We start from the raw sequence: 10339 nt of genomic DNA, 5'->3' as shown, positions 1-10339 counted from the left end.
CAGATTATATATAAAGAGGACCTGTCACCATGTAATCTGCAGGCAGTGTGGTATAGAGCAGGAGGAGCTGAGCAGATTATATATAAAGAGGACCCGTCACTATGTAATCTGCAGGCAGCGTGTTATAGAGCAGGAGGAGCTGAGCAGAATATATATATAAAGAGGACCTGTCACCATGTAATCTGCAGGCAGCATGTTATAGAGCAGGAGGAGCTGAGCAGATTATATATAAAGAGGACCTGTCACCATGTAATCTGCAGGCAGTGTGTTATAGAGCAGGAGGAGCTGAGCAGATTATATATAAAGAGGACCTGTCACCATGTAATCTGCAGGCAGCGTGTTATAGAGCAGGAGGAGCTGAGCAGAATATATATATAAAGAGGACCTGTCACCATGTAATCTGCAGGCAGTGTGGTATAGAGCAGGAGGAGCTGAGCAGAATATATATATAAAGAGGACCTGTCACCATGTAATCTGCAGGCAGCGTGTTATAGAGCAGGAGGAGCTGAGCAGATTATATATGAAGAGAACCTGTTACCATGTAATCTGCAGGCAGCAGGTTATAGAGCAGGAGGAGCTGAGCAGACGGATATATATAGTTTTATGAGAAAAGATTCAGTGTAACTTATATTTCCTTCATTTAAATTCCTGCTCATTCTGGTCTTTGTAGTCCAGGAGGCGGTCCTATCAGTGATTGACAGCTCTATTTGCATACACAGTCATAGGGAGAAGGCTGTCAATCACTGATAGGACCGCCTCCTGGTCTACAAAGACCAGAATGAGCAGGAATTTAAATGAATGAAATACAAGTTACACTGAATCTTTTCCCATAAAACGATATATTAATCTGCTCAGCTCCTCCCGCTCTGTAACAGGCTGCCTATAGATTGCACTGCATTTTGATGTTGACAGGTTCCCTTTAGGGGACAACCCTTTTAAAGATTAGTCCAGATGCGGCGAATAATTTCTGCCCCAGCTTTTTCCATGAATCTGCAATAAAATCCGCCTGCGGATTGACCCTGTGCATTCCAATGGGTGAAATCTGCGGCTTTTCCGCTACATAAATGCTGTGGATTTTAAAATCTGAAGCATGGTCTTTAAGAAGATTTGTTTCCACTACACAGGGTTGGGCTTTTCATGCCTGGACCCAGCCTAGCGGGTATCTGGCACTATCAGTTAACATTAGGCAGTAACACTGCTGTGTTTCGAGTCACGTAAGGGGTCGTCTGGCATAAAAAAAATCTATTTTCAGATAGTTTATTGGGGCAATCTAAGTGACAAGGCAAATCCTCATGCAGGACCTCCATCGCTGAGCTGGGGCAGCTCCTGGGATGATATCTCCCTATGTACCTTGCTTTACATAGACCGTTTACTGTTTTCTGTGGGAAGTGTGTAATACTTCCTTTCACCTGTGAGGGCACTGCAGGGGAATCGCACACTTGTCATATTCCCTTCCTGAAGGACAACCAATATTATGTAAGGTAAATGGCTTCAACCCCAGCCGTGGCACTAACTGACGGGCACTCTGGCCGGGATCGGAGATAAGCCTAATCCTGACCATTTCACCCCTTCAGACTCATGATCAGTAGTTAAGGTGCTGTCAAATGGAGGGGGGTTTCCTATGAATAATAATGATCACTGCCCCAGCAAAAAGGTCCCCAAGTCAGTTACCCCCAAAAATATACCCATATTACCTATTCCATGCACAGAGAGATAGCAGTTAAAGGGGATTGAGAAGAATTGATGGCCTTTGTGATCGGTTGGAGTCCAACACCCGGCACCCCCACTGATCAGTTGTTTAACGAAGCCACAGCTCTCCAATGACCACAGAGGTTTTCACGCAGCTCACCGAGCATAGCGCCATACATTGTATAGTGGTTGCCACTGGTACTGCACTTCAATGTAACTGAGCTACACCTAGGCCATGTGGATCGCCGCAGCCTCTCCAAACAGCTGATCGACAGGGGTGTCAGAAGTTGGACGCCCACCGATCAGATATTGATGACATCCTTTAAATCTGCAGTGACAATTTCTGCTGTGGATTTTCCCCTTTGCTGTGGGGAAATCCGTGGGGAAATTTGCATGTAAATTATGAGGATTTCTCAGCAATTTAGCAAAAATCCACTGCAGATTTTCCGTTAAACTTCTGCCCAGAGATGCAGTCGTCCTCATAACTAGAGATACGGATCTCTCTCTTGCAGACTGGAACGTGGATGCCCTGGAGCTGAGAACATCATGTTTTGTGTAAATAATAGGAAGTTTCATTTCAAGCCCTCGGGACATCAGTGAGCGAAGCATCACCAGCGTGGAAAACACCTAGAATTGTACCGCCATCCGCCCTGTATACTGTAGCACCGCAGTGCATCTGTCTGTCCTGTGGACCCGTGATATCATGAAACTAAAGGGGCTCCCCGGCTTTCACCACTCCACTTTCTTTACGTTCCATCAGATTCCTCACTGGTTTCAAGATCTCTGCTACTGTCAGGAAACTGAACAGTTTCTGCTTATATCCAAAGTCTTGAAACTCGTTCTGGTTATTTGCAAAGCACCAGGAAAATAAGGTCAACAGTCCCAATCCTTGGATCCCTTCAGTTTATTGACCCCCCCCCCCCCCCCCCCCCCCCCCTCCTATACAGGTGGCAGGTTGGCTAGACAGGGACATAACGTTGCACAATCAGGAGCGGGACCAACATGGGACAAGTGGGTATTTGGAAACTGCTTGGCAGAAAAAGTTTATGAGGTTGTTATTGGGTTGCGGCACTGTGTCCTCTACCGTTCTCTTCCCATAGTATCCCTAATGCACATACATCACATGGAGAAAAGTATTAGAACACAACTCTTAATCATTGAATTCAAATGTTTTATTCAGTCCCATTGCCACGGGTGTATAAAATCCAGCCCCAAGCCATGCACTCTGCCATTACCATAGGTGTATAAAATCTAGCCCCTAGCCATGCAGTCTGCCATTACCACAGGTGTATAACATCCAGCACTAGCCATGCAGTCTGCCATTATCACAGGTGTATAACATCCAGCCCCTAGCCATGCAGTCTTCCATGACCACAGACGTATAAAATCTAGCCCCTAGCCATGCAGTCTTCCATGACCACAGACGTATAAAATCTAGCCCCTAGCCATGCAGTCTTCCATGACCACAGACGTATAAAATCTAGCCCCTAGCCATGCAGTCTTCCATGACCACAGACGTATAAAATCTAGCCCCTAGCCATGCAGTCTGCCATTACCACAGGTATATAACATCCATCCCCCTAGCCATTACCACAGGTGTATAAAATCCAGCCCCTAGCCATGCAGTCTTCTATTACCACAGGTGTATAAAATCTAGCCCTTATCCATGCAGTCTGCCATTACCACAGGTGTATAACATCCAGCCCCAAGCCATGCAGTTTGCGATTACTAAAGGTGTATAAAAAGAAATTTAGCCCCTTACCATGCAGTCTGCCATTACCAAAGATGTATGACATCCAGCCCCTAGCCCTGCAGTCTGCCATTACCACAGGTGTAGAACATTCAGCTCCAAGCCACACAGTCTTCCATTACCATCCAGCCTCTAGCCATGCAGTCTGCCATTACCACAGGTGTATAACATCTATCCCCTAGTCATGCAGTCTGCTATTACCACAGGTGTTTAACATCCAGCACCGAGCCACACAGTCTACCATTACCATCCAGAGCCCCTAGCCATGCAGTCTGCCGTTACCACAGGAGTATAAGATCCAGCCTCTAGCCATGCAGTCTGCCATTACCACAGGTGTATAACATCTAGCCCGCAGCCATGCAGTCTGCTATTACCATAGGTGTATAAAAAATCCAGCCCATAGCCATGCAGTCTGCCATTACCACAGGTGTATAAAATCCAGCCCATAGCCATGCAGTCTGCCATTACCACAGGTGTTTAACATCCAGCTCTGAGCTACAAAGTTTACCATTACCATCCAGCTCATAGCCATGCAGTCTGCCGTTACCACAGGAGTATAAGATCCAGTCTCTAGCCATGCAGCCTGCCATTACCACAGGTGTATAAGATCTAGCCCCTAGCCATGCAGTCTGCTATTACCATAGGTGTATAAAATCCTGCCCATAGCCATGCAGTCTGCCGTTACCACAGGAGTATAAGATCCAGTCTCTAGCCATGCAGCCTGCCATTACCACAGGTGTATAAGATCTAGCCCCTAGCCATGCAGTCTGCTATTACCATAGGTGTATAAAATCCTGCCCATAGCCATGCAGTCTGCCTTTACATACATTTGTGAAAAAATGGCTCATTCTAAAGATGTCACCGAGTTCCAGTGTGGTCCTGTAATAGGATGTCACAGCCGCCACAAGTCACTTCCTGAAATTTCTTCCTCCTAGATTTTCCACCATCACCTGTGATCAGTATTATTGCAGACCTCCCAATGGTCCCTCTTTTTGACCCAAGTCCCTCTTTGCTCCTTAAATGTCCATCTTTTTAATCTGAGGTATAGATTTGCATTACTACATTCACAATCTTGACCCAGAAAAGTGTTTCTCTGGTTCCTCCCTGTGTATTAGAGCCTGTCTTGTATATTATTTCATTATTTAATGCAGTTGGGATTTTAGAAATTTCTATAGTCAGATTATTCTTGCGCTATTTCGCAAGAGAGAACTATTGAAGTGCATAGATATGCAGGTAAAATGGAGCTTTCACACAATGAACCATAAGTTTCCCTCTTTGACTGTCCAAAAAGTTGGGAGGTATGTTAATGTGTTGGAAGGAACTGCAGCAATTCAGCCTCAAAGTGAAAACCAAAGTTACAGAGCATGGTCAGTGAGTCCTGAGGATCATAGTGTATAAAAGTCACCAGTGCTCTGCTGACTCCACAACTGCAGAGTCCAGACCTTCTCTGTTATTAACATCAGCACAACAACTGTGCTGTGTCCAGGTGATTTGAGAATATCCCACAGAATGACCACCAGTGGTAAGTCCTGATGCACTGACACCAATTATATCCCCTGCTCAATACTAAGAAATCCTGAAAACATAACCGGCAGGTGGGCTCTGAGGACTGGAGTTGAGGAACACTGCCTTACATCACCAACCACCATGCCAGGTGTCGGATGGAGTGGTGTAAAGCACATCGCCGCTGGACTCTGGAGCAGTGGAAACATCTTCTGTGGAATAATGAATCACACTTCTCTGTCTGATGGATGAGTCTGGTGAATGCCAGGAGAACATTACCTGCCTGACTGCATTGTGCCAGCTGTAAAGATGGTGGAGGAGGATAATGCTATGTGGGTGTCCTTCAGGGGTTGGCCTAGGCCTCTTAGTTCCAGTGAAGGGAAATCTTAATACTTCAGCAAACAGAGACATTTTGGACAATTGTCTGCTTCCATCTTTGTGGGAATAGTTTGGAAGAAGGCCCTTTTCTGTTCCAGCAGGACCTTGCCCCAGTGCACAAGTCCTGAACTCAACCTCATACAACAACTTTGAGATGAAATAGAAGAGAGATTGTGAGCCAGGTCCTCTCCTCCAACATCAGTGTCTGACCTCACAAACATTTTTCTAGATGAATGGGCAGCAAAAATTCCCACAGACACCCTCCAAAATTTTCTACAAAGCCTTCATGGAAGCCTGGAAGATGTTTTCAATGAAAAGGGTTAAGGGGGAGCTACACCATATTAATACCTATGGATTTAGAATGAGATATCATAAAAGCTCCTGGAGGTAGAATGTCGAGATGTCCCAATACTTTTCTACATATAGTGTTTGTATCTTCCAGCATTCAGGTAAATTATATTTCAAAGCATAGAGCATCCAGATAATATACACGTTTCAGACTAACAAGGCCTTTGGTTACAAGTGGTCCCTGGTGGACATACATGAGGTGTGGTCTCTCCCCACATGTGAGGACATGAAGCCCACCTGGTCATTGTGGATGACGTGGGGTGACAAATCGTAGAGCCCCCTTCTTTGGGGTGTGTAATGATGAAGGCCCTCATTGAATCCACTGGAAAGGAGGATCCTTGGGATGTTGAGGCCCTCACTATGAGGAGAGGTTCTCGTGGTATGGGAAGAGGAGGCTCCCGGACTTCAGTTCTCCTACATTCAATTTATAAACTCTACATCAATATCTACAACCCAAGATCTTAGTCCTGATAATTGTCCTTGTGATCTCATCGTTACACAGCTCACCACCGCCTCCTCCAGATACATTTAGATTAGTTTATGTCATTAATATCTATATTTGCATCTTTAATTGGATTACGCAAGATGGACTTTTTGTCAGTTCCATCCTGTGAGGCGGTGATGTGATGAAAGACAAGTCATAAGTTCAACTCTGCTATTTAGCCTCCCTTCTTTAGCTCTGCTACTTTAGTTTACCGTAATTCTGCTACACCAGTTCAGCTCTGCTACTTCAGTTCAACAGTGTTACATAAGTCCAGCTCTGCTACTTCAGTTCAACAGTGTTACATAAGTCCAGCTCTGCTACTTCAGGTAAACCCTGCTAAAACAAGTCTACTCTGCTGTTTTAGTTCAACTCTGCTATGTCAGTTCAGCTTTGCTACAGCTTAACCCTCCTACATCTGCTCAGCTCTGTTACTTCATTCTACACTGCTACATCAGTTCAGCCCTGCTACTTCAGCTCAACACTGCTACATCAGCTTTTCTACTTCAGTTCAACACTGTTACATCAGTTCAGCCCTGCAGCATTATTTCAGCTCTGCTCACTTGAGTTAAACCCTGCTACATCAATTCAACCCTGCTACAACAGGTCTACTCTGCTGCTTCAGTTTAAGTCTGCTACATCTATTCAGCTCTGTTTCTTCAGTTCTACCCTGCTACATCAGTTCAGCTCATGCATAACACCACATCAGCTTTGCTACTTCAGTTCAACCTTACTTTATCAGTTCAACTATGCTATTATAGTTCATCATTGCTGCATTGGATATCTTACTATGCTGCATCAGGTCCACAGCATAGCCACACTGACTCATCAGCTCTGCTACATCGGATCTGCTCTACCCGGTCCACCTCATCGGGGGAGAACATAAAAGAGATCGTCTCCTTAGAATAGTCCATTATTGTCAGTCCGATTTCTTCGTTGTTTGTATTGTTTTCAGAGCATAAAGTGTTTTTGTTTTTTCTTTTTTTCCTCCCAACGTTCCAATAGCCATAACATTTTTTTCATTCCTATAGCCATATGAGGGCTTAATTTTGGGGGGATAAGTCGTAGTATTTAAGCGCACCATTCAATTTACCATGTCTGTTACTGGAAAATGGAGACAAAAAACTATTTGTGTGGTTACAAAAAATACAATTCCACCAAGAATTTCCTCACGGTGTTCATTGTGCGCTGAAAATGTCATCACGCCCTTATTCTGAGGCTCAATACGAATACGGCGATACCAGACTTGAATTTTTATTTTTTTTTATCTACTACTTAAAAAAAAAAAAAATAGAAACCTTTGAAACAAAAAAATCTAAATTTTCGCTCCAGCACCATCTAACAGCCATAACATTTGTATATTTTGGTCTACAGAGCTGTGGGAGGGCTTGTTTTTTGCGGGACGAAATTTCGATTTTATTGGTTCCATTTTCGTGGCACGTACGGCTTTTTTATCACTGTTATTCAAAATTATTTTGTGGGGAAATAAAAAATTAAAAGTGAATTGTGTGTTTTTAATTACAAACTTCCCCACGAAACTAGGAGAATGAAAAATAAAATTGGTTCGCAAGAATTCATTTACGAAAAACCTCATAGATTTTTAATGTCTAATAAAGATTTTTAATTATTTTTTTTTTAAATAGAACTAAAGAGATATTTACATGTCTTTACCTTTGAGAAGATTTATTTAAGAAAATTTTATTTAAAAAAATTTACTTTAAATTTTTAACAATTGATCAACTTTTCAACATTTAACCACAGAAAACCATATGAGGACTGATCATATGAATAATTGTTTAAAATCGCATGTAAAACTGCTATATGGAAAAATTGCATGAAAATCGCACATAAAGAAAAAAACGTTTTTCTATTTTTATTATATTTCCTACATAATTTATTCACGTATAGTCTTAGTTTCTATGGAGACTATGTTTTTTATGTATTAACCAAGTTTGATTTTTTTAGATTTTTTTAGATTTTTTTAAACTTTTTGAGACATAAACCCACAGTAAAACATATAAGGATTGATTATATTAAAAAAAGTACTTGAAAAACGCACGAAAAATTGCTACAAAGAAAGAAATCGCATGTGAATCGCATGAAGAACGCACAAAATCACATTAAAAAGAACAAGCGTTTTTTCTCATTTTTTTCTCCGATTTCCCATTTGCATTAGTAGATCCTTATTCTATTTCCAATGTATTTTCATTCATTTCATTTTGTGAAACTTGTATATTATATATTCTTTATGCAATGAGCTCATCCAGATCCAGATTTTCCCAATAACCTCAGTTGTAATTATGTCCATCTGATGAAAACGGATGGATGTACTCTATATAAACCAACACAGAAAGTATAGTCCCCACTCACTGATGAAGGGACTACGGGTCCCGAAACGCATTTGAGGAAGTTGGGGAAGAATTTATTAACTTGCAAGCAAGATAAAGACCGGCTGAACTATTTCTTTGCTATTCAAAATAAAAGCATTGACGGATATACACCAACAAATCGAGAAGAGCATCAGATCCAAATTATCGCATTGCTCTCCTAGCTATCTTCACTTCGATCCAGGTCACGTGAAGGGAATCCCAGTGAGGTCAGCATTGACGTTTACACCACGCTGAGCTGCGCGCCTTGGACGGAGACTACGCGCACATCTCCATCTCACGTGGAACGCTAAAGATTTACACATAGGCACCGATGACAAACTGAACTTACGGGACTGCGAAGGTGAAGAGAAAACTTCTGGAGAGGTAAGCGCTGTGATAGTACCGAAGAACAGGTGGGACGCCGCGTCTAGGTACTCCGGCCTGAGTCTATTTACCCCTGTATGCAAGTCCTTGATATTATCTTTGGTGCCGAAGCATGCGAATACACCACCTCACTGATCATATGAGGATCTGTTATTTCATATACGCAAATCCTCCACTCCAAATCCGTTGCTGTGACTTTGCCATACTGCCTTTCCAATGATTACCCTACGGACACTAGAAATTCAATGTTAGGCTACTTTCACACTTGCGGCAGTGTGATCCGGCGGGCAGTTCCGTCGCTGGAACTGGCCACCGGATCCGCCGATCTGCCGCTGACTGAAAGCATTTGTGAGACGGATCCGGATGCGGATCCGTCTCACAAATGCATTGCAAGGACGGATCCGTCTCTCCGCTTGTCATGCGGACCGACGGATTTTTACCGATCTGCGCATGCCGGAACGACGGATCAGGCATTCCGGTATTCTGAATGCCGGATCCGGCGCTAATACATTCCTATGGGAAAAAATGCCGGTTCAGGCAAGTCTTCAGTTTTTTTTCGCCGGAGATAAAACCGTAGCATGCTGCGGTTTTCTCTTTTGCCTGATCAGTCAAAACAACTGAACTGAAGACATCCTGATGCATCCTGGACGGATTACTCTCCATTCAGAATGCATGGGAATATGCCTGATCAGTTCTTTTCCGGTATAGAGCCCATGTGACGGAACTCTATGCCGGAAAAGAAAAACGCAAGTGTGAAAGTACCCTTATTCATCCAATCGCGCAACCAGTCATGATATTTTTTTATATTCATTTATATATGCTTTTTTTTACATTTTTTTTTAAATGTTATGCTCCATTTTATATATGTGTTGCTTCTAGACAACAATTATGTGTTCCAGGAGTGACCATACAAAATAGTGCTTAAAAATCGCAACGTAAAATCGCATGATAAAATGCATAAAATCGCACATAAAAGAACAAGTTTTTATTCTCAGATTTTTCATTCGCATTAATACATCCTTGGTTTATTTCCAATCTAATTTCATTTATTTTGTGTGAATGTACTGCTATGCACTGAGCTAATCCGGATCCAGATTTTCTCAACAACCTCCGTTATGTAGACTCATATATGCTATTAATGAAAAATGTATACTCTTTTTTTACGTGTTGCTTTTAGTTAATAAATACGTACTCCATATGTTAGGCCTCTTTAACACGGGCGTCATGGATTCGGGGCGGATAAGATGCAGGTGCGTCGCGGGGAAAATGCACGATTTTTCCGCCCGAGTGCAAAACATTTTTATGAGTTTTGCACACACGTGAGAAAAATCGGCATGTTTGGTACCCAGACTCGAACTTCTTCACAGAAGTTCGGGTTCAGTGTTGTGTAGACTGTATTATTTTCCCTTATAACATGGTTATAAGGGAAAATAATAG

The sequence above is a fragment of the Bufo gargarizans genome, chromosome 2 (genome assembly GCF_014858855.1).
Source record: "Bufo gargarizans isolate SCDJY-AF-19 chromosome 2, ASM1485885v1, whole genome shotgun sequence".
In the NCBI taxonomy this organism is placed as follows: Eukaryota; Metazoa; Chordata; class Amphibia; order Anura; family Bufonidae; genus Bufo; species Bufo gargarizans.
Note: the sequence above shows the minus strand (reverse complement) of the source record.